We start from the raw sequence: 23,735 nt of genomic DNA on the forward strand, positions 1-23,735 counted from the left end.
GACGAAAAAAGGACGGAAGGAGACGAGCGGGCCGTGCCCGGAGGCAGGAGAAGCCCACGATAAATACTTTCCACCACATCGCAAAACAGAACGGGAGGGAAGATGAGGGCGAGGATGACGGTAGTTCCGCGGGTGCGGAGTGTGAGAGAAAAGAAAAAAGGAGGGAGGGAGAGGGGAAAGAGAAGAGAGCTTCTTCACATCTTTCTACTCGCCGTTTCGCAACGGAGTCGAAAGTTTCCACTCTGAAGGAAACTTGAGTAGTTTCACCAATCGAGAGGCACTCTACTTGTGCGTTCACCCCCTTTCTTTATATCTCTCTCGCTTCCTTTCTCTTTGCAGAGATGCTCTCCGTGCCAGTTAAAATCGAGCTTCTTTCAGTGGCCGAATATTTAATTGAGACACCTCGCTACAATTAAATGGTTTCAACGCGTGCAGAGACATACATTAGATATTTATGTGTAGAATAGAGAGTAGGTAAATAGTTAATTACATTGACAGACCATTGACGAAAGATGCTGTGTACGGTGAGAAATTTATCTTAGTTACGACTTTAATTTTTACGAATCGGCCTCATTTTACATCCGCTTTAAGTATGAATTATATATGCACTGCAATGCTTCATACATTAAGGCCACATTAAGGAACGAAAGGGAAGGTTGTTGATTTACGGATTTTTCGCGACGTGCACATTATTTCATAGCTGCACCCTCGCACGGGGGGGGGGGAAGGAAACTTAGCTACGCGGCTATGGAGTGAAGTGCAGACTGCGGGAAAGGGAAGTAAGAAGAGAGGAAAGAACCGGGGAGTAGCTCCTAGCAGACTGGCGCGAGGATGGAGCTGTCCCAACGGAGGGGGTGCGGAATATCGTCTCGGTCCTAGCCCTCTCTCGCTGCCGCGAGCGCAGCTGCCGTACTTTTAATATTGTTCTACCAGACTTAAAATATGAGACTGCGCCACAACTCCGGCCTCGTTGCAGGCTTCGAGGTCCGTTTCCGTCCTCCGGTCCAATCCTCCTTATGAAGAAGGAGACGCCGTGCCGCGCCGCGCCGCGCCGGGTCTCCGGTAATCTACTTGCGCGTAATAGCTTCGAAAAATCTCTCCTCCACCTAACTCGCGACTCCGAGAAATTACGTAGCAGCAATAATCACTAATTACCGAAGAACTTTCTCCGGAGGTCTCCTTATTAAACAGCGAGTTTCATTTATCTCTCAGGAAAGCGGACGATCGCCACGGCACAGATACGGCGCGCGCGTTTTTCTCTTTTTGCTATAAACGTGCCGTCGGACCGACGATAACAACTATACCTCGTGTTGTTTGTAGCCGTCGCGAATCTGCGCGAAGTATCGCGCTCCCGATATCGAACGCAAGCGCTGACCACTGGGATTCGCGAAACTCCGGAGTGTCAACGCTCAAGTTTGTTTCCACGTCAATACATTTATCAAGGATATTTTTGCAACCGGCCACAATTCTCAGCATTGGATCGGTCATTTTTTCCCTGATAAAAAATAGGGGAGAGCTGTGCGGCGAAAAAAAGCGAGCCAGTAGGACGTATTTGTGGCGTGCCGAGTGCGCCGGAGCATGAAGTACAACCTGTTTGTTTCGATACGTCCGAACTGCCGTTTGTCTTAATTGTTTACCAAATTTGCTTTAGACCGTGGCACCGCTCTGTCACTTCCCTTCGAACTCTGCCGCTCGCCCAGTTCTCCTGTATCGACTGCACGGTGCTCCCGCGTGCACACGGCCCCGGCCCGCGGATTTGTTTGTTCGCAAAGTTCCGGCGCATTACATCAGAGGTGTCTGCCACGGTCCTACGATTTCGCCCCGTTGCGAATTCCTACGTTCGCAACTTCGTAGACGCGGCTCCGCTGTTATATGTATATATGAACGTATAATACATATATGTGCCGCATCTGCACTCTTCACGGAGATCTCTCGGCGAGGTGACTGCCGGTCCGACAAGATATATCGCTCTTCTTTCCGACCGCCGGCGCGCAGATACCGGCGCGGATAGTTTCCGTTCTATATTTTATCGGTATTTTGAAATTCAAGGAGTCGCGGCCGCGGAATTTCTTCCCGAAATTCGACCCGCACGGACTCGACTCACACTTTGAAATTTTAACACTCGCGCGCTCGACAAGATACACTGCCCGTCCGTAAGATTGGTGTAGACATTGTTGCCTTCGTTTCTCTTCAAATTATGTCATTTGCTGATAATAGAAGCGGCCCGATATGACCTGTTATTTTTAGTTTCTCCACGCGTTTGTTCTTCTTATTAGAAGTTTTATCATTAGAACACATGTCGGGAAACATGACGTTGAGTTTATGACTGTAATATCGCTGAAATTCATATGCCGAACATCGCGAAATGTATACAGAGAGCTAGTTGAAGGAATTAATACGCGAAATAGGCTATACAAACTCCGAATTGACTATGGGCATAAAATGTAGTCCGTTGAAACTCCGAAGTTGTAATTCTGGATGATACCCCGAGGATTAATATTACATGAGATTAATATTACGCGTACTAAAATTGATATTAAACTTAGAAACCAGATTATTAGGAAAGTAAAAAATTATGAACTATTTGTTCTGCCAAATTTTATTTAATATTTTACAAAATTCAACTTGTATTTTTCTTAAATACCAGTAGTATATGTTATTTGAATATTCTGTTTCAAATTCTCAAATGTTTTAATGACCGCAGAAAATCGGCGATAAAGTATACTTCAAAACGCTCTTGTTAAAAATAAGTATATCGTCATTGAATATTAACACCCTATCGAAGACTCTCGACACAGTTGCAACGAAGATCGATGTCGCAGGTTTGCTACGCAAACAGGGTTGGCGCCTGCCTCTGCCACTCGACAAGAGGACCGAAAATCCCCCGATAAAACGCGTTCGCGAAATATTCTGTGTCGCGACACAAACGAAATGCAAATGGCCAGGCTACGCGTCGCACAGACGTTTGGCAACACTGTTTGGGTTTCGTCCGAGGGGTGGTTTTGGCAGTCGGTAGGTGAACATAGAGGGTGTATACAAGACAGATAGAGCCACGAGAGAACATACGAAAGAGAGAAAGAGAGAAAGGCTGAAGAAGCGAGACGAATGAATGAACACGAGTATGAGAAAAGAGAGAACGAGTGAAAGGGAGAGATGAGGGATGAGTAAAGGGGAGGGAAAGAGATGAGAGGATAGGCTGCGTTGGGTTGTTGTTACGTCCCGTCCGTCAACACCTCGCCGCCCTCGGCCAAGGGAAACTATAAAATACACGCGACATCGCCCACCCTGCCCGCCGCTGCTTTTTGGTACAGCGAACACGTTATATCCGAGCCGATCGGCTACGACTACGACTATACGCTGCCGCCGATGCTCTTCGTTGAACTTTGCGTTCGATTCCACGCCGTTCCCTTCTCGAATCCGCCGTATTTCGGATACTCAACTACCGAACGATGATTCACGCATTCGGCATACGCATACGCCCACGCCGATAACACTGTCCGGCTAACTGCCGGATAGTGGATTTACGATGAGTTCCAGATGATTATCTCTTCGCGCTCGGCGTCGCGCAGCCGGAATTACCCGCCGCTTCGCATTCGCACGCTAATTGAAACGATCCCGGCTCCGCGCCCGGGATTCAAGCAATTTCCGCGGACGCGCTATTTCACCAAGTAGGATGGAGGTCGCGACGACAGCTCAAGGAAGTTTCGCCGACGCAGCCGCCGTCGCCAATTCCGGGGAGTAATTATAAGTTGAGCGAGAAACGAGGGGAGACATCGCGGAGGATGAGCGCTGGTCAAGCACGCGTCCCTCTCCCCCCCCCCCCCATTGTCCTTACTTTAATATTTCAAGATGTTTTTCGGCGTACGCGCGCCAACGATGTACATTTTGCGTGTAAATCCGTGATCTCGTGGCGTCGTGACGCTTGCGTGGCTTCAGCTCTATAGGGTCGTCGCGGTGAAAGGGTCGGTCGGCACACCGAGAGACATGTCGGACCTATAAAATAGGGGAGTGCGTGTTTTACGACCCATGTAAATCCTCGTGTCTCCGTGTATTTGTTGTTTAATTTAGATGTTTTCTACTTCGCGCCGGTATATTCGCCATATGGCCCATAGTGTTTCTCTCGTGGCGCAAACTCGTTGAATCCAGGCCGCTGCAATTAGTCTTTTCAACATGTGCGATAGCTATTACACACAGAGAAAATGTGTACCAATATGTAGCGACTGTTTCTCAAATCGGAGTGTTTCTTAAATCTTGAATTATTCGACGGACCGAAATTTAACAAGTGAGTATTACATAAAGGATATAATGTCTGTTGACAATAACAATTTATCTCAGGAACTAAGGTAGCTGTAAGGTATTAAGCTGCTGCCAAATGGAAGAAAGTCAGAATTGTAGAAAATGTCCGAGTAATAATATATCAGCCGGATGTAACGGCGCGGTATTGGACATTTGCGATTTCCGCGGAGACCAGTAGACCGGTGGTCTATCGTTGTTGACAAACGAAGGAAGGGCTAGAGGTTCGAGACGTCGAATAGGATTTAGACGATCTGAGGATGGAATGGCATCGAGGGTGGGTCCCCACCGAGGAAATAACGTCGGCAGCCCGCCGAATGGCAAACGCTACACAGGAGAGAGCGTGGTAGCACAATCAGGCTTGATGCCAAACAGTTCTAGCCACTCCCAACCGGTTCCACCCGTGGGATTGGTTGGCAATTACAAGATGTGCGATAATCCGCAGACTTGGCAGCGGGTGCCGCTTGCGTTAACCCACCAAGATTAACACTTACCTACACGTAACTCTTGGCTCCCGCTTGGCTGCCGCTTCTGCTTCTGCCTCTTGCTTCTTCGTCACCAGCCCCACCGCGCCGTTTCGCCTCTTATGGATATTAATAACGTATCTTCCTGTACCTCGTAAGAGTGTTACACCGTCTGTAGAACCGGCAAGAACCAAGTTTCTCGACCCACAAAGAAACCACCTGTCTACCGTAATTTTCTACGCATCCGGAGCGGCAGGAAAACCGGAGAAAATTGCATAAGTTCCTAGAACGTCGCACGGTGAAGTGTTAATTGCGATTTTTGTCTCGTTTACGATGTTTCTTATCGTTGCTTACATCGCTGCGATATATTTCCAGCAACCTCCACAGAAAGAATCCACGATAGCTTCCAGAAAAAAATGTCTATTACAGAAATGTGAATTTAATCCGCGCTATTTTGTAAATACGAAATTGATTAAGACATAGTTTATATATCTTTGTGCAACATTTAAAGCGTCCCGCATCGATTTCAACCGTTATCAGGTTCCATGGAAGCTGCAGGCTTCCGCGGAGGAGCTCTACGTAACTCAACCAGAGGAGAACTACCGGGGGGATTAAAGTTGCTCTGGCAAAAGTCCCTGAATCTTGCGGACTATGTCGGCCGACCCTCAGCAGCAGAACTTAGATTTATGCCGCGAAACCCTTGGAATTACCGAATCGAGGATTTATTTCTCTTTTCGCTCCCGTTCGCTTTCCTCACCTTCGCGTATAGGTGGAACGCATCTAATCCCGCGAAAGCAGAAACGCAGAGGAGTAGTAAGGTGCGAGTTAATATCTCTCTTTCTCGCTATCTCTTTCTTTCTATCTGAATTATCAGATAGTAGCGCGATAGAAATAATTGTCCGAAGTCGAGCTTGTCTCGAGTATTATTTTTTCCGACACATCAAATTTTTCACCGAGATACAAGAGGTTGCATGCGATTCAACTATTACATCAGTGTATCAGAGTGGAGACTCTCATAATCATTACCGCCATTTCCGAGCGTATCAGCGATAGCTAAAGAACTTTTAAAGCCTGGCATCTGGAGGACGGTTGTTATTTGGCGAGGAAGATAACTGGTTTCTCTAATTGTGGATTTGCAGTTTCATTTAGCTATCGATTTCTCGCATTAAGGTCAATGGGAAGGTACTGCCGTTATATCGTATAACCGCATTTGATGACGTTACATTAGTCCCGTAACAGACAGACTGTGGTTAAATGTCTATTCGACCGGAAGTCAGATAGCAGATTGTCATGTATAGAGCTACAAGCAATGATTAATTTCCATCCGAGGAATTGTAAGAAATTAAACACGCGCGCTTGCATTAACTATTAGACTTTGCTATTTTCATGTTCGAATTAGATCAGAGAATAATCTAACGGGTGTTCATTCCACGCGAGTAACGTGTCAGATTTTCTTCTGAAATCAGTTTTGCAGTTTTGAATCGCCGTGATTTCTTTGAAATAAGATAGAATTATTAATTTACTTGTGAGTTCTTGCTGTTTTTCAACGTATTAATTGCACGCTTTTAAAATGGACACGGCGGTCTGAGAAGAGAAAGAAAAAACAGACGGATAACGAGCGCGGAAGGTCCGACGGTACTTTTTATACTTGTCACACACATCGGGCGCGGTGTTTCGCGAGTGCCATGCCGCGCGACTGCAGGAAACGTTTACGACTAATGCAGACGACCGCGTCAGACACCTTAAAGGTTAGCATGCACGTGAGCCATTCGTCGAAGCGTGCTTAACAAGGTGTACCTGCGGCGCGACACTCGTAAACGGAAACTTAAACGGTGCCACGGTGACTCTTGGAACGCGTTTAAATTCCATCGGTCGGCGCGCGAGACGCGAGGCGCAAAATATCCACGGTCTTTCGCTAAATACGTGGCGTTCTCGTCTCTGCTTGATGAGAGAAGCGGAGAATCGCCGAGAATGGAAGGTGGCACGATAGATACGGATAAGGTAACTACGTGTCGCGAACCTCCGCGACCTCTCTTCATTCTCCGTTAATTTATGCGCGTGCACACCTAATTAAAACCAGGGCGCGAATGGTACTCGGTCTCGTGCACCCCAGGTTATCATAATGGCTCGCGCCAGTTTTGCTCTGTTTCACTCGATCGTGAGTTTGCTCCGCGGATCTTAGCCGACTGTGCTCTTCCCCTGCCACTTCTCGCTCCTATCTCTCGTCCTCTTATCCTCATGTCGTGGTAGTCCGGAATACTCCGGACGAGTCTGGCAAATTGAAGACCCTCACAGACAGCTACGAAGTGTTGATTCGCGACGAGAAATTTTAACCTGTTATCTCAGCTCGAAATCGTTTTTCTCGAAGATACGTTTTTAGACTCTTTAGACTCTTGTAATTTTCGATATCTATTTTGCTGTATAAACAATTATGAAGTACAATAATGTAGGTACGCATTTCCACATTTCGATCATTCTGCGATCAAGATACGAAAAGAATTCCAGGTCTAGTACACGTGAAAAAAATAATGTATTAACAACAGTCTAATTTCTAATTGGAAATAATCTTATTAATTCAATACATCATGCTCTTGTTTTAATAAAATAAATTGTTATTGAATTAACAAGATTATTAGATTTAATGCTGTTAATACTTTTTTTCACCTTGTAGTTGTATATTCAGTTATCCTACCCATTTAATTTGCAGATATACATATAACAAAGATATTTGCAGAATTAAAGCTCTTGTTTTGAAATCTTGTTTTCTTATTTTCTACTTTTCCATGAGATAAAATTTGCAAAACCGCGAAACTGCACTCGATGTTCCCTTATCGCGGACAATCATTTAATATCGAAAAATTATCATCACTCACGAAGCTTCATTAGGGGACATCTATTATTATGGAAATGAATCGTTCGTAAAAGAAGGATAGGAGCCCGTCGTCCTAGGTTCTATCAACAAGGCGACAAGTCTAATGCCGTCGCCGTTGTCGTCACTGAAAGATAGAGCACGCGCGATGCACTAACGAGATACAGTCATTAGACGTATTTAGTTTACGAGCGTGGCGGGAGGATCCCTGATGGGCAAAAATTCAATAGACCTCCATGCGATAGAACACGGTTCGCTGGCACTGTTAAACGGTCCTCCACTTACGTAATGCTCCGCCACTTATAACGGACGGAAGACGTAGGAGAGAAAGGAGGAGATTGGACAGCCAGATATTATATAAGTTTTATAACCGGGCCGAGCACCCCCTCATGAACGCCCTTCTATCTTCCCGCTGCCGGCAGCGTTGTTGTTTTCGATTTGCGGCGAGACATTCATTATCGTCGATAACTGTTTTCGATTTGTTTCGAAAAGCTTGAAAAAATTTGTGATTATCCACTTCTAAAATATTGTAAATTAGATGATAAACGTAGCTTATTTTATTCGGATGGAACATGTTACCTACAACTTATATTCTACTTAGTTTTCTCATCCAGTTTTATTGAGACTATATCGTTATCAAGAAGAAAACTGATATGGATTTTCAATTTTAAGTATTAAAATGTAAAAGAGACTGCGCAAACTGAAGAAAGCACGCGCATTACGAACGCCGAACGCCATACTTCGATATCACAAGAAACTTTGACGTTAGCGAAATTGTTCCGCTGACTGTACACGTAAATGGAATAATATTTATCGTTGACCTACCGCGCACAAACTTTTCGCACAATGTCATCTCGGTTGATCCCGCATCCCCGCAGCTCGCGGGGGAGCGTGTGACGCTCGACGACGACGGCGACGGTCGCCCATATATATATCGTTTCACTTTTCCTTTTTGTGTTCGATTTTCCCTTCGCTCCACTTTCGCAGCTAGTGAGCGTGCACGTAACCACGGGCCGGTAATTTGCGAAAGTACGAACGTCTGCTCAGACGGAGGGACGACTCGCGGAATATAAGAACGCGGGACTTGTTGCTGGTTCCAAGTTCCAAGCGGCAGCCCGGAGTCCCGCAATATACCGGAGGAATTCGATGGTTTATTGGCTTTCCTTGGACGTGGTAGAACAACGGGCGGAAGAAGAGGAAGGAGAAACGGCGGCGGGCGGAAGGAGCGCGGCGAAAAAGGAAGAGAAATGGCAGCGGGAGAAACAGAAAGGATGAACGGCGGATAGAGAAGGAGAGCTAGAAAGGGAGAGCGGTGCGAGAGAAAGAAACGAAAGGAGCGAGACTGGTGACTATAGACCGCGGCGTCGGCTTGTTTATGGGAGTGCCGATGCGCACCATCTGCTCAAAAAGACTTGTTGTTCTAAATGTGTACACTTCGCGTGCACCGACCGATGTGCACAGACCAGTTGGCACAACGAAATCACCGATCGTATCTCACTCCGTTTCTACGCTTCGGTCGCAGGTAGAGCGTAGGTCACCGCTCTCTCATTTTTCGACAAACGCCAGTTGAGGGGGAGACCGTCTCGCAACGACGATTAACTTGTCGTCACGGCTATTCTGGGACTACAAATTTCGTTTTGTTTCGAGCGAGTTACACGCCGCCGATTGCACAGGAGACGGAGACACGCGTGGCCGTTTGACGAACATTGTTGATAACGCATTTAAGCATTTAAGCATGTTTACGGCGACATCGGATGTATATAATTACCGGTCTTTAGGAAGCCTTAAAAGTAATTAAGCGTGTTAACACTATAAGCGGGCAATATCGCGTTACTCCGACTCCTTTCGTCGACATCGTCAGTTCCTCGCGTCGAAGGTAGCTCAACGTCGTCGTCGTGGCGGCCTCGGGCACGCGTCCGGGTATAAGGAGGTCCATTCGCGTGGGCAAGAACGGCAGTTGAGGACAAACGTGCCACGCGCGCCTTCGACGCGGGTGATGGTGTTCTCTCCCTCCGGGGAAAACAAAGAAGGCTCTAAACAGCAGGCTCGGGTGGAGAGGAGTTTCCAGCGAGCGCCTCGCGCACAATGGCACAGTTAGGGTTACAAGCTTCTTGACGAGTTGCCAAGTCGCGTCGTTGACGGCGAGCCCTCTCCTTTGTCGCCGTCGCCAGTTAGACGTTGCGCGACGGTGACAATCGCTCCTGCGAGCGACGACGACGACGACGGCAGTTCGGCGCGGCGCGGCGCGGCGGAGGAGGCGACGCTGGCGGCGTCGACGTCGGGCGTCGTCGTCGCCTTCGACGGCACAAAGTACCCGCCACCCGCTTCCCTTCTGCCCGCTTGGCGAGCCAGCCACCCGACGACCGCACGTCGGCGTTTGATCCGCTGGCCGGAATTGAAACGGAGCCAATGAATCTACCAAGCGGGATTGCGATCCTGGAGAAATCAAACCCCGGAGGATATCGCCTCGTCCGAAGCGCTTATTCCTTTTCTTGTCTCGCCAGGCGGGGGGAGAAAAAGTTTGCCGACTGAGAGCGATGGGAGGATATACCTTCTTCGATGAGGCGGATTTAAGTACCTTTATTTTCTTTGCTCCCCGTGATGGCATTTCTCGTTGGCGTTCGTGATTCACGCAGCTGTACTTGTGCTATACGATCATATACTTTGTGTGTCTGATGTAGAATGAATTAAAGGGAGAGAGAGAGATACACTAAAAGAAAGACTACCACTTTTCGAGATTACTAGAATCGTTTTGTAAAAGTGACCTACTTGGATGAGATACAATATGCCTTATCGAGTATTCGATAAAGTCATCCTATTTTTACACTTGCTTGTCATCTTTCGTTTTGGCCTCGATATGATTGTTAATTTCCCTTCGTGGAAGCGTTAGGAAATAGTCCGAGTATCTTATCAGAGAATCGCGTTACCGATATACGCAAAGAAGCAACGACATTGCCGCCGCGTGACTTGGGATTCCGCGGCGGTATTTCAGCCGTGAATTATCGAAATTGCACTTTAAGTCGAATCTGATTCCACCGGAGTAAGCCGAAGCCCGACCGATTCCAGAAAACGTGTCCGCTTTACCTTGTTGAGATCTCGCGCCGCCGCAAAAAGAGAATCCAGGCGGTTTTATACCCACACACGAAGAAACCCGGAACACACAACGGCTATACGTACGCTATACGGATGCGGTCGCGCGGACATATAGGTATATGTACACACGTCTACGTGAAGGTACCCGCGGACAGATGCCGGAATGGAAGTCGAGCCTTGGGAAAGCCACGCACGTAGCCGCGGGGGATAGAGGCGGCCGTAGGTTGGCTTGGCAATGATCGCCACCCGGTGACTGTGCCAGCCATTAACGGACACGTGTCTCTATCTGGTCCTTGCGCTAGAATCGCGAGATTTATCGCCTAGAACGACACGTCGCGCCGCCGAAGACTCGAGTGTATTTTTATCACGCGTCATCGATCGCTCGCGTGTTAGTTTCTCGTCGACAGACTCGTATGTGCGCATCAGCCAATTGATCGTTGTTGACTTCGTATTTAGAGCATTAGACCATTAGAGCGTTTCCATTGAATGTAAGGCACTTCACACGCGATATTCTGTGTTTCTCCAAAGAACTGACTTGCCTAAAAGAAATTTGCTTCTTTTGAGCTTTCGAACAGATCGAGTTTATCTTTAATTATTATCATTAAACGGCTGCCTGAAGTTCGAAATTATAAGACACATCTGCGTACTAAACTCTAGCACAAGATCTACTGGAGCAGCAGATGTTTCCAGACAGTGAAGGTACTTTCTTCCACAAACAGTCTCTCGGTATTATATATGTGATAGAAGAAAATAGAAAAAAAATTATATCTTTCGAAGAAACGCTTTGATAGATATGTCAAATCGCGAATGGATCCTCTATTTTGCGAGGTGAACCAATTGTGAATTTGTAGTCGCAGATATGTTCTTTTAAACGGGAACGGCTATTAGTAGCACGCGTTGCCAAATCTCCGTCAATCACATAAGTTTCCTCGAACCGCACGGCCGCAATCAATATCGCCGCCAATATCAGTTTTCAAAGGATACAATCGTATCTGCAAACTTATTGTTATCGCGATAACAGCATCGCGCTCTCGGCTACGCTGGGTGGTTTAATGTTATGCGTTCGCAAATAACGGCGCGATTCATTTTAGCAGCAGGACCCCGCAGTGGTTTGTCAATGGCTCGATAGCGGCGTCGGCGCTCGGCTGTTCCGGTCATTAAAACTTGATCCATCGAACTATTTGTCCGTCCGTACACGCTGGCAATCCCGAAAGTCTCGTTTTTCACGATATCGCCTCCCTGACGTGGAGCTCTCGTTCACATTTTTTATGCGGCCGCCTATACATCATCGTAACGGTGAAAGCGAAGCGCGACAGATAATTCACGTGGAGCCCGGACAGCGCTCGTAAAGCTGATAAAAGTGGCAGAGAATGACTTATTTTAATTGAAACGTTCGTAATCATTTCGCGATTGATCTGTGTATACGAACGCGACACGGAACAAATGGGCCATAATGTCACCATATCATAATAATATTGATGCAAAAATATCGATGTCTCACAAATATTGTAAAATAGAACGTCTTTCCGGCTTTATTATCGATTTTTTTATCAAGGCCAAGATTATGCTAATTTTTATATTAGATAATCATGTTTATTTGGAGAATAATGGAACTTCTGACTATAAATATGTACTACATTGGCCGAGAGCTACATCAATGTCTACTGAATAATTAAATAACTCCGCAAAACACGATTCGCGTATTAATCTGTTAAAATATATTTCAAAATTGAATTTGCGGTTTCTATTTCTAAATCTTGCTATTCTCTCCCTTCACTTTCTTCCTCTATAGTGAGTTTTGGTTAGCGATACGAGTCGAACATGCTCGATACTATTGTGGCTTTTATTGTCATGCAAAAGTTCGAGCTTATGCTCGATGTGGAGCAATTCAGCAGTCGGTTGGACACAATAGACCGGACAGTCGACCCGCTACAAAATATGCAAATTCGGCCGACGTCGGAGCCGGCCTGACAAAAACAATAAACGCGAACGATTGCATGTGTTCATACATCGATGGATTCATAAAAATATCCATACGAACAGGGGCACGGATAGAAAGGGATAGAGAGAATGGTGGTCGGGATGGGCTAAAGAGGAAAGAGAAAACGCCGCACGGTGCGAGAGTGGAAGTACAATATTATTTAGCCGCAGTGTGAAACCGTCCGCCCGTTACATTCTGTACGGATTGACTACTAGCGAATTTACGGAAGAGAACGAGGCGTTTTCCTATTATGTAGCGAATAGAAATAACGATAGAGAGAAAGAGAGAAAGAGAGAGAGAGAGGGGGAGCGATGCTTTTACACTTATTTGTATGTAATATTTTTTACATGTATATTATACATATATACCGATTTAAGAAATTGCAGTATAAAGCGTATTAGATATTCGAATAATATTTATTACGGGAACAAGTATAGTTTGTAACTAACATTAAACAGTCTTTTATATCTGCCGTTTTTAATTTTGAGGTCTGTATGAAACTGTTTTGCGACTTGCTTGTAGTTTAATGGCATCCTTTTTTAGACTTGGTCTTCAAACCGTCTTTATCTCGCCGGGTGACGTTCTATTTAGGCCACACTTTTCCAAAAGTATCCGCCTAAGGCACACTTGGTCCAATTTTTGTCTCTCCGACACAGTTTAACTGTTCGTTTTTCTCTGAACTTTTTTAACGTCCCTTTAAACTTTTCTTTCAATCTGTTAAAGATTTTATCGTTTGACGATATATCCTGACGAGAATTTTTTGTCTAGTTTTTTCTATTGTTAATTTATTTCACAGTTTAAGCTAAAAAAGAATTAATTAAAAATAGATGGCTAAATTGACAGATTTAAAATCGTTATTGTAGCTGCCACAATTATATCAATTTTAATTTCAATTAAGTATTAATTAAAAACTAATTAGAGAGTTGAAAATAATTGTGAACAAAAAATGACATTTAATTCAATTCTATTTTAAAAAATTCGGTTTTCTATATTCGATGGAAAATCTATAATTGCACAATTTTAACGGGCATATATTGGTGTATTGACATCGGGCAAATATATGCGTCGACAGGTTCTGTTAAAAGCATTTGACCATTTGTTCCATCAAGTGCGCCGAACCTATCTTCACCTTATCTCGTCGAAAATCATCACCGCTACAAATCGCGTGACGAGCGAGAAACGTTTGACGAGAACACCCGAGTGAATTCCGAGGATGCAACCTCTCCCTCGCAGTGACGGGTGGGAATAAAAATGGCGCGCAGATTGGGGAACGGATAGAGAGAAGCGAATCGTTGCCGAGTCCCACAGGCCGATTTGACGGGTTCGTTCCCTTGATGTTTCATCCGTCCGCACGCTGCCCTCCGCTGCCTCTCGCCATTTCGACCATTTGCTACCGTCGCTTGTAAATATGAGCGGTCCTTCATTCGGACAGAGAGCAATAGCCCTAACAACGTCTTCCTGCCACCGTGCGCCGGGATGCCCGTTCAGGGCGACGGCGGTTTCCCTCCGTTAGAGAATGTACCGCCATTCCTTTCCTCAGGGCGGCAGAAACTGCGAAAAGAGAGAAGCGGCCGGGAAGTGGACGACGAAAGGGACGCGGCGTGAAAGAGAGAGCGCGAGGAAGGAAAGTCCCCCGACAATCAACGTCTATGGCGCCGCGCCATCGTTCTTCCCATTTTACGTGGTGTCGTAAAAGATGCTTGTTACGAGCGGCGAACGGACAAAATGACGGATCGTAATAAGTTCTCGTTCAGCCGATGACGGCGGTGTAGGCCGTCGGGCTCGCCGAGGTCCGAGACAACGACGCTCATAAATGACCAGGATAACTGAAAATGATGAACAAATAATTCAGTCGTTCGTCTTGCATTAGCATGATATGCGTAATATAAGTAAATATGTGTAACACGTACATATTAAAGTACGGAACATTGAAGCGCAACGATATTATTAACATATACGGCGTATAATATACGCGTGTGATATTTCGCAATCTGGATACGTACCATCTGCGTTCATAAATTTTAAATTTATGCTTAAGATCGCGCATTACATTGAATTCTCACAATTTTAATCATTAGACACTTTTAACGTCATGAAATGTGATTTATTTTCTATCTGTTTCTTCGCGGTTAGACAAATTGCGGCGTAATAAAGTTTTATAGCACGCCTCGGTTGCGTGCGGGGTGGCCGGTACCTTCTACATACATATACGTATACACGCATTTATAAAGACATGCGCGTCCGTTGTGCTTGTGTGTCCGTATAAATTGCCGAGCTCACTTAGCCGGCCAAATTTATTCCAATCCCGTAATCCACGCCTATTCATATAGATGCAAATCGGAGAAACGTGTGCCAAATTCGTACGCATCCTTCTGGAAACGAGATATCTCGTGGGGGAAGGATAGCCTACCTCGTAGTCCACTGTACGAGCCATGCCGAGAATGAATTAATCCTTGCTGAGAGGAAAGAGGGTCGGGGGGAGGGAGGGGAGAAAAGCGCGACCTGAGTAAGATCCGGTGTAATACAACGCATTGTCATGGTCCCACTGGAAGCCAACCATTCGGGCTTTCGAACATTATACACCGCGCGAATATTACGATACGCGACGTACCGGCTCGTTCTGACCATCGTGAATTATTAAATGCCCGAATTAAATGCCGCGCACGGTCATTAAACTGGCATAAGTTACACTCGCGTTCTAGCGGCCGCCGATGAAATATTAAGCCGGAATTCTACAATGACGAATATATCGCGGGCGGACTCTATTATATCCGCAATATCCGTTTGTTTGCGACCTCCCATGTTACTTTGCACTATGCAAAGTATTATATACTATGTACGCGCATTTATAGAAAGAGACAGATATATGTATATTTCTTTCAACACTATCCCGAAAATTATATTATTCAATCTATATCTCGATTGCGTCTCTAGAATTAATCTGATATTTATATCTGACGTCGGTGTTGGAAAGACCAACGAATTACCTGTATAAGACACATTTCCATCGACACACGGTAGGCGCAGCTCGAGATGTCTGGGGAAATGAAGCTATGCGGGTCGGACCCGTTTCATCTTCCTGCAAATAATTTAATCCTGGCTAAGTACATATTTATGTCTGTACATAGGTAACGCGTAGGTAGCGAAGGGCTGTAGATATAAAGGCGAAATACATGGCTCGAACTATGTGCTCGCCATTCTATATAGTAAAACGCCGCGTCACGCGGCTTGGTGTCATTAAAATTAAAAAACGCATTTTTAAAGAGGTTAATTGAAGAGATAGCATAGAGGTCGGTTGGATATCAATTTTTCTTTTAGAAACATGTTTCTTTATTCGGGAACCATTCGCGATATCGAACATTTCTTTTCTCTTTCCCTTTATGCATCTTACTTCTCGTCTCCATTCTATCGTCTTTTTCTTCCATGACGATATACTGTGCGGGCAAAGTAGTTGAAATTGGACGTGGCAGTGCATCCAAGACGCTTCTGAATATCCGAGTTTTCTCGGAGATTTTCCGGGCGTAGTATTTAATTTGGTCGTTGTAAGAAGAAGCGGATGGGCAGGGCAAAGGAAAAGATAAAGAGGAGGGAAAATAGAGAAGAAACGAGACAGAGAGGAAGATAAGGAACCAGAAAGAAGATTAAGATAAAGAGAAAATAGAAGAAGAGTGAGAGTGAGAGAGAGAGAGAAAGGAGAGGTCTTACTTGCGACGAAAACGTTTCGGCAGCCTTTACGGAGACTTAATAACTTTGTAGATGGACTATTTTTACATTTCTACCATTCGTGACTTTCAAAACCCAGGTTTAAAGTAAGCGTCGCGCTCTGCCTGCGAGTGTCGCGCTTTGAATAAAAATTGCCTTCAATGGGAGCATTTTACGTTAATGCTCTGCTCTCTCAGAGACTTATTTATAATGAAGAAAACGCGGGGTGAAGAAAGCAGAACAGAAATGCTGAAGAAGGCGTGGGCCAGCGCTGATTTATTAATAATTGCAATAGGGTTAATTAGATGGAATGTTCAAAATATCAGGTTTTAAATCGTTCCGCAGGGATGATTGATCTGCACAATCATTTGGGTTTAACGAACTTACGGATTCCAGCTCAAATTGTAGACACATATATTTACACGTTTTATACACTCATATACACATATTTTTATGAGTATTAGTGCAATTAACATTTGAAGAAAAGTGATATTTTTTTGAATAACTACCATAATAATTGTAAGAATTTTACAGTCTTTTTTAATTGTTTTTTGAGACATTTCGTTCGTATTTTATTACAAAACAACAAAAGAACGATCCAACAAATGATGTCACTTATAGCGCGCTTAATAATTTTTCTGGACATGATTCAGTAGAATCGTCGATTTGGATATTGATTGACTGAACTGACCGGTCTATTTCTATCCACCGTGGGTCAAAAGCATTTCTCAAAGGCCGACAATCTTTGACCGAGTTCCTTTGATCGGATCCGGAACAGAGGTTTGCGACGAGAACGATTTCACAGGTCGTATGACACTGTATCACATAGGCCCAATGGAGGGACCGTACCAATAGCTGTGGTAAAGCTAGCTGAAGTTAGGCACGAATTTTTTTCAAAAAGTAAAAGGAGTGTATCAAATAGAAAAGTACGTATATTTTCATTCGCCGTTTATGATCGTGAGAAATCATGCCTGAGAACTTCGATCAAACCTCTTTAACGAAGAGTCCTCTGCCCGGCGCCGCGAAATCAGCCAGCTTTTACGGCGCTTTTCTCCGCAAACATCGCAAACAATTGTCGCGTAGGTAGGTTGATGGCACAGACTACCACAGAGCAGGTCCGTCGTTCCGTTTCGTGCGACCACTTCACTTATGCGCACTCGGCGGCTTTATGGACCGAGACTTGGCGGTTACGGTAGCACGAGTCTTCTTTCTCGCTTCCTTTTCCCCCGTCTTCGCGAGGGAAAACTTCAAACTGTTGCGACGTTACGAGGCTAACTTTCGCGAAGTGCCGAGGAGAATAGAATTAACTCGACGTCTGATAATAGCGCGGTTGCTAATCGTCGGGAACGACCGACAAAGACGAAATAGGAACGGATGAATATTCATTCGCGATCAGCGACGCGGAAGTCTGAGCGTGTGGTCTCGTAATGTATGCATTCGCGACGTACGTTCCTCGGCTCGAATGACGGCGGCGGCGGCGGCCTGACATAGAACGTGGTAAGTCGTCCCGCGAATCGGACGAGAGAGCGATCACCTTCTTAAAATAGCAAATACCCTTCGCCGCGCCAGTCGGCCGGGCGAATGCAGCAGGCGCAGAACACATGGCAGCGGGGAAGGACAACCTGCTGTTATCGATATTCAAAAAAAGCCCCGTTTTCGACGCGGGGTATGTCCGGTATGTTGACGATAAATGCCGATACACTCCGCGGACGAAACATCAACCTTCGCAGAGTCGGCGCTACCTAGCCACGGTTATTTGCATATTTCAATTTCCTCTGCGCAATACCGAGGGGGTGCCGTCGACGTGGCGGCTGAAATACACGGACGTTGAAATACTCGCATATCCTCGCGCGCGCGCGCACATATTCACTCACTCTCCACCTTTTCGTTTCCACGTTTGTGTGCGTGCGACGGTATATCGCGAAGATCCAACGGAGAAAATTTCGTTGTTATGGACAACCATTACCACGCCGGGATATGTAAGTACACGCACACTGGCGCAGAGCTCTTTCGAGACGTGTTGGCGTACCTCCCACGTGTATTAAGTCGCGATACGCTCGTACACACGTTGCGGTGGCTATGTGTATGTATACCGTCAGTTAGAAACGCTTCTCGTTCCGCCCCGCCGCGGCTATATTATCTGCGTCCCTATTATAAAAGTCATTTCGCAGGACACTCTTCCCTGTCCATTGTACCGGTGCATTTCAATTTTCGCCCAAGATGCAAATTTCACCTCCGCGCGTGGTCCCGATGCAGGGACGACGATTTCCGTATACTATAACGGGTGATGTGTGTGGGTGCGGCCGGTGGGTGAGTCTGCCGGAGGCTCGTTTCGTTTCAATTCATTAGGAGAACCATAAAATCCTCATTCCCGGACTGCCTAGTACCTGGTTAAGAGCAATTTGGTTGGCGCGACGCGCTCTTTCTTCGACTCCCGCGGTCGGGAAACTTTTCATTCCTGTTCACCGTGTCACTTGGGAGCTTTTACTTTCCAATTTTCGACAAGCAGTGCCGAGGCATGATTCGAGGGTTAAAAGAGTTCGCTCTAGACACCGTCGGATTTAACTTTCGCGCGTTTCTTTTCACTTTGGGATTTTCAACTTTGAACAATACACGCAACTTAGTTTAAAACAGAAAATTTTTTCCATCCCTCTCCTTACTCCAAATTTCTCATAAATGCTATTAATTTTTATTTACAAAGCGTATTACATTTTTACATCGTATGACAGCGAAAAAATATAATAAATGTGTGAAACTCCGATGATCAATATCGAGAATGAGATTATATTATCTTTGAAAAACGCGGGGGGAACAAATCGGTTAGATTCTTTTCGCAGTATTCGAGATTGCTCGTATGAACGACGTGGATACGCAAAGCCGTCCTCCCTCGAAAGGTACGGACCGATATGGGGCATCGGCGGACATCCGACAGCGTGAGAGGGGCGCGAGAGGGGAACGGCGACTGTCGGAAAGTGAGAGAAAGAGAGAGAGAGAGAGAGAGAGAGATCTCGTTGTATCGATCGGCGTCATAAAATCCATTTTATGACTTGGACGCTGTCCAGTGACTGGTGTATTAGCCGTCGCATTGCCTCGCAAATAAAACGCTCTTCTACTCTTGAACCCCCTTTAACCACCTCGCCTGGCCCTCGTCGACGTCGGACGATGCCATCAACTCTCGTTTGTATCTCTCATCCTGCCTTCTCTCTCTTTATCTATATGTCTCTCCCACCTTTCCGCGATACACGTCGGCAGGTTTATAGGCAAAAACTCACAACCTAGACGGTCCTCCTTCACGGTCTCATACCTCTCGGGGTTTTGCCCTGCAGCCTCTTCGCGTATGGTCCACAGCCACGAGAAAAGAACTACTTGATTATCTACTTGCGTTTTCTCCATGCCTGTTCGACAACGTATTTGCTGCCACTCGAATCAGCGTAAAACAGTCTATAATCCGGCTCCATTGGATTTGCATGTGTATCCCCGTCATATATTTCTCAAGACGAATAAAAGCTTCTCTTCGAATCGCAGCAGAGTGTGAAACGATGACCTTTTCGCGTATAATACATGGCACTTTTTTTCCTCGCGTTTAAACAATAGCTTCGCTACTATATTATTCCTGATTCGCTTACGTACAAACATTGTTACAAACATTAACAATAACTGCATTGTGCAATGATAAATACTGGCAGAGATTTCGCACCGTTATCATGGAAATTTATTTAACTTTATAATATTTATGTGACATAAATTAAACGCAAGAAGGTAACATAATATCGCATGATATAATACATTCATATATTAGTATATCGTTCTTATTTTAATGTGCGATTTTATATTAAAGAACCTTTTCACACTCTTTATTATTCTATTTTATTTTATATTCTACACTTTATTATCTATATTTTTATATTTTATTAATCGATCATTTAATTTGCATATCGCGCTTACCGATACTTACTGTGGTCATTTGAGTTTCACATGATGCATCAATGCAACAACGTGAGAGGAACGCGGCGTGTCGCTACAATGGTCATTGTCGCCTGGACCCGCTGGTGATAATTAACCTCAATTGAATTGAGATCGATAATTAATCTCAATTGAATTAATTAGATTTGCTCGTTGAAAATCAAGCACCTGCGAGATACGCGAATCATATATCGGGAACGCACGACGCTGTACGTTCGATGGATAACTTTGATTCACTTTTTGCTCCGTAATCTTCATTAGAAACTTACGACGGGAGAAACTTCTCCGCGCATCGATTCGCCGTAGCTTATCCACGTCGTTGTTTCACGCCTTGCATATGTCGTATGTGTACATTTGAAACTTCGTCGCTACACATGCAGATGACTATGCGCATACCCGATGACAAGCTGTTTCATTATCTAGAATCAGTGAATTGTTCCTACACTACCGAATGTATAACTGCTTCATCCGCAATTTGCACCGAGGCCGCGCCGCCACTCGACGCTTCGCTGTCAAGCTAATCGTAAGCCTTATCATAATTGCCTATGCCGCTAGACGCGACGTGACTACATCGAGGAGGAGGTATATATAGGAATCGCGGCATAATCGTTACCTCTCGCGTTAATTACTCTATATAGCGAGACCAGAATTTATTGGGAAAGACAACTTTCCTATACAAAGTCTTTAAATATTCCAGTGACACAATCCAAATATATTTAAACATTTCATTATCTGGTAACTATACGAAACTGAATTAACTCTTTGTATTTTCGCCGAGGTAGTAGCCGGGCTGTCCCAGTTCGAAAATAGATGCCTCAAAAGCGGCTCTCCGATAGCGGAGTAAACAGTACACTCCAAAGTCAAACTTGCCCATCAAACTTGTGCCCGCGCTGCTATTTACCGCGTTACAAATGTACATTCATTCGTCGGTGAAGTATCTTATTTTCCCCCGAGTGGACCGTATTGCGTCGCCTCGCAGATTGAATTTAGCTGAAAAAGACAAAAGCGGCGGCGGCGGAGAGATTCATGGCAACGCGCAGCGCGAGGAAACGATTGTCCCTGTTCTTGTCGCGTCGCTGGGAGCTAATTCATCCTCGGGAGGCCCGCGGGGCTTGCGATTTGCCGCCGCGACGAAGTTTTCTATTCCCGCTGGGTATCCGGGTCGCAGAATAGGGGAGCCACGAGCGCGCGCGAGTCCCTAATGCAATTAAGATAAGCGCGACCGCGATGTTTATAAATATTTTCGGGCATTTCCGAAATAGCAAGAGCGCTTGGATTACGGGCGTGTGTACTCCCCCATATCTGACGTAGCGAGGTACCCGCGGCGCGCGGCGTCGTGACCGGCCGCAGGCTACCAGCGAACTTTCGGCCATCACGACGCGCGCGTTCCATCCCTCGTTCCTCCAGCGAGAGGGGAAGCTTTTATACGCGGACTTACCCCGGGTTAGGTTGGACGTCGTACGTGCGAATGAGACGTACTGCGGTGTCGGAGATAACCACGCTCTGGACGCGTGCAACGTGCCGCATGAAAAATTACGAGTGCGCGCAGCGCGCCTCACGCTTCTCTTACTTCCTCGTTCTCTCGTTTACACGACGTGACTCTTCAGGGAGTGAAAGACCGCCGGAAGAGAGAGAGAAAGAGAGAGAGAGAGAGAGTGTGTGTATGGGTGTATGTGTGTGCATACCGGTGCACTCCCCGCCATCGTCGTGAAACTGCGTCATCGAAGTCCTCGCGCAAGATTAAAATGTCTCAAGTATCACGCTGTAAAACAGTGTGACTTGGAATTGAAATTCCTTCGCGAGTAGAAGCAGTGATTTAGCGAATCGTATCGACAGTTTTTACATAAGCTAATCAATAAGTTTGCTTAAGTAACTTTATACAAATTAAATAATTAACACAAAAGTTGAGCAGACTAAAGACTATGTATGTGTGTGTGTTTATGAATTGTATTAAATGTTCTAGTTGTTTTTGCAATAATAGAAACGTATCATTACATAATAATGTAACAAGCGATGTTTTCAAATCACGAGATAATTATTAAGAAGTGAGACGTTCGCGTGTGATATATTTGGGCATGCACTCTAAGATTGAGATTATATGAGTGTGCGAATGGATTCTCCGCACGTGAGTGTATTTAATGAATTTAATGAATTTCGTAAGTGACAGAATCGCGCTGATAGAGTCGTGTCATAAATATTTGCGCAATCTTGGTTCTTCGGGGTCTGTCCGCGGCTCTTGCGCCGCGCGTGCTTGCTTACATCCATCTCCCTGTGTTGAGATAGTCAAATGGTGATCAGATAGGACCGAGAGGCCCTTTGAATAAATTCTCAGACCGATAGGAAGGCGGTCCCAGGGGGTTTGCTCGACAGTGCGATAGCCGATAATGGTCTGGTTCAGGCACCGTCCAATATTCTCGGGTTAATTACCATCGTTTTAACCCGCTGCGATATCGATGCTATTTCTTAAACCGACTATGGTCTACGAGAATTGACTCTACACACACAAACCTAGATTTTTCAATAGCTTTATTGAAAACTACTATCTACGTAACATCAAATTCTAATTAACGTCTCATTGATACGGATAACAATTGTCTTCGTACATTTGTCTTCTGCGAATCAAGTCAAAATTATGTATAACAGGTATATTATTTCACGACAAAGGTTTTCGCCTAAATTGACCCCATTGTTAACCCGATAAGAGACGGTACACTTTGTGTAAATTATAAGCATGTATATAATTTTACGGTAGCGGATAAGAGCGGTAAGCAGCATATGAACTTCTGAAGTACGACTAATACCGGGCTATTTATATCAACCGCGAGATAACGATTCTAGAGTGTTGCGCGAGGCTTGCGTGAGCGCGACGTCGGTCGGCGGGTGGTGTGGGTGGGTTGTTTCCGTCGCTACATCGATATTACTATCTGACGAAGATGATAGCGTAGCGAAACTCGCATAACGTGTTCTGCGGGACGCGATTAAGCGACGTGTTTTACGAGTAGCGGTGTATCGCGCGCGGGAATCGAAACGCGCGTCGCGCGAGTGATGAATTCCCGTGGGACGTCCCCGTAGAAATTATTCTCCCTTCGTTGACAAAATCAATGGCCGAAATCTCGGCGGGCCGGTTTTTTGACCGGTGACCGAGCCGGCGAGCGACGCGAGGACGTCATCGTCATCGGGTGGGAACGTCATGTTTATTTCTGCGCGACAACGCGCGCTCGCAGTTTCAAAGAGTATACGGTCGATTCGCGACTGCGTGAGATCCGTACATTTCCGGGGCGCGAATACGGCTCGGTCCTCGTGTTTTGCACGTCGCGCGTCATAAAGATTGCAGCGTAAAAGTTTCGCGAATGTATGCCGCGTCGGCAAT

General features: G+C 45.6%; 1 protein-coding gene and 1 long non-coding RNA gene across 5 annotated transcripts in view; one reads left to right on the forward strand and one right to left on the reverse strand.

Moving 5' to 3' along the window:
* Positions 1-23,735, forward strand: part of Bru3 (bruno 3) — a 620,785-nt gene that overhangs the window by 82,799 nt on the left and 514,251 nt on the right. The window contains exon 1 of one of the 4 annotated variants that reach the window (XM_071779538.1): positions 22,187-22,490. The exons of the other annotated variants lie outside the window; for them this stretch is intronic. The gene's annotated coding sequence lies outside the window, so the exon portion shown is untranslated. Of the gene's footprint in view, positions 1-22,186; positions 22,491-23,735 lie in introns of those variants that run through there. 4 annotated transcript variants of the gene reach the window in all.
* LOC139813801 (uncharacterized) lies at positions 12,253-17,868 on the reverse strand. The gene is made up of 3 exons (XR_011732236.1): positions 17,393-17,868; positions 15,688-15,779; positions 12,253-14,526 (listed from the first exon to the last, which is right to left on the reverse strand). It is a non-coding gene; the product is annotated as an uncharacterized lncRNA (long non-coding RNA).

This window comes from Temnothorax longispinosus, chromosome 5 (assembly GCF_030848805.1).
Source record: "Temnothorax longispinosus isolate EJ_2023e chromosome 5, Tlon_JGU_v1, whole genome shotgun sequence".
Classification (NCBI taxonomy): domain Eukaryota; kingdom Metazoa; phylum Arthropoda; class Insecta; order Hymenoptera; family Formicidae; genus Temnothorax; species Temnothorax longispinosus.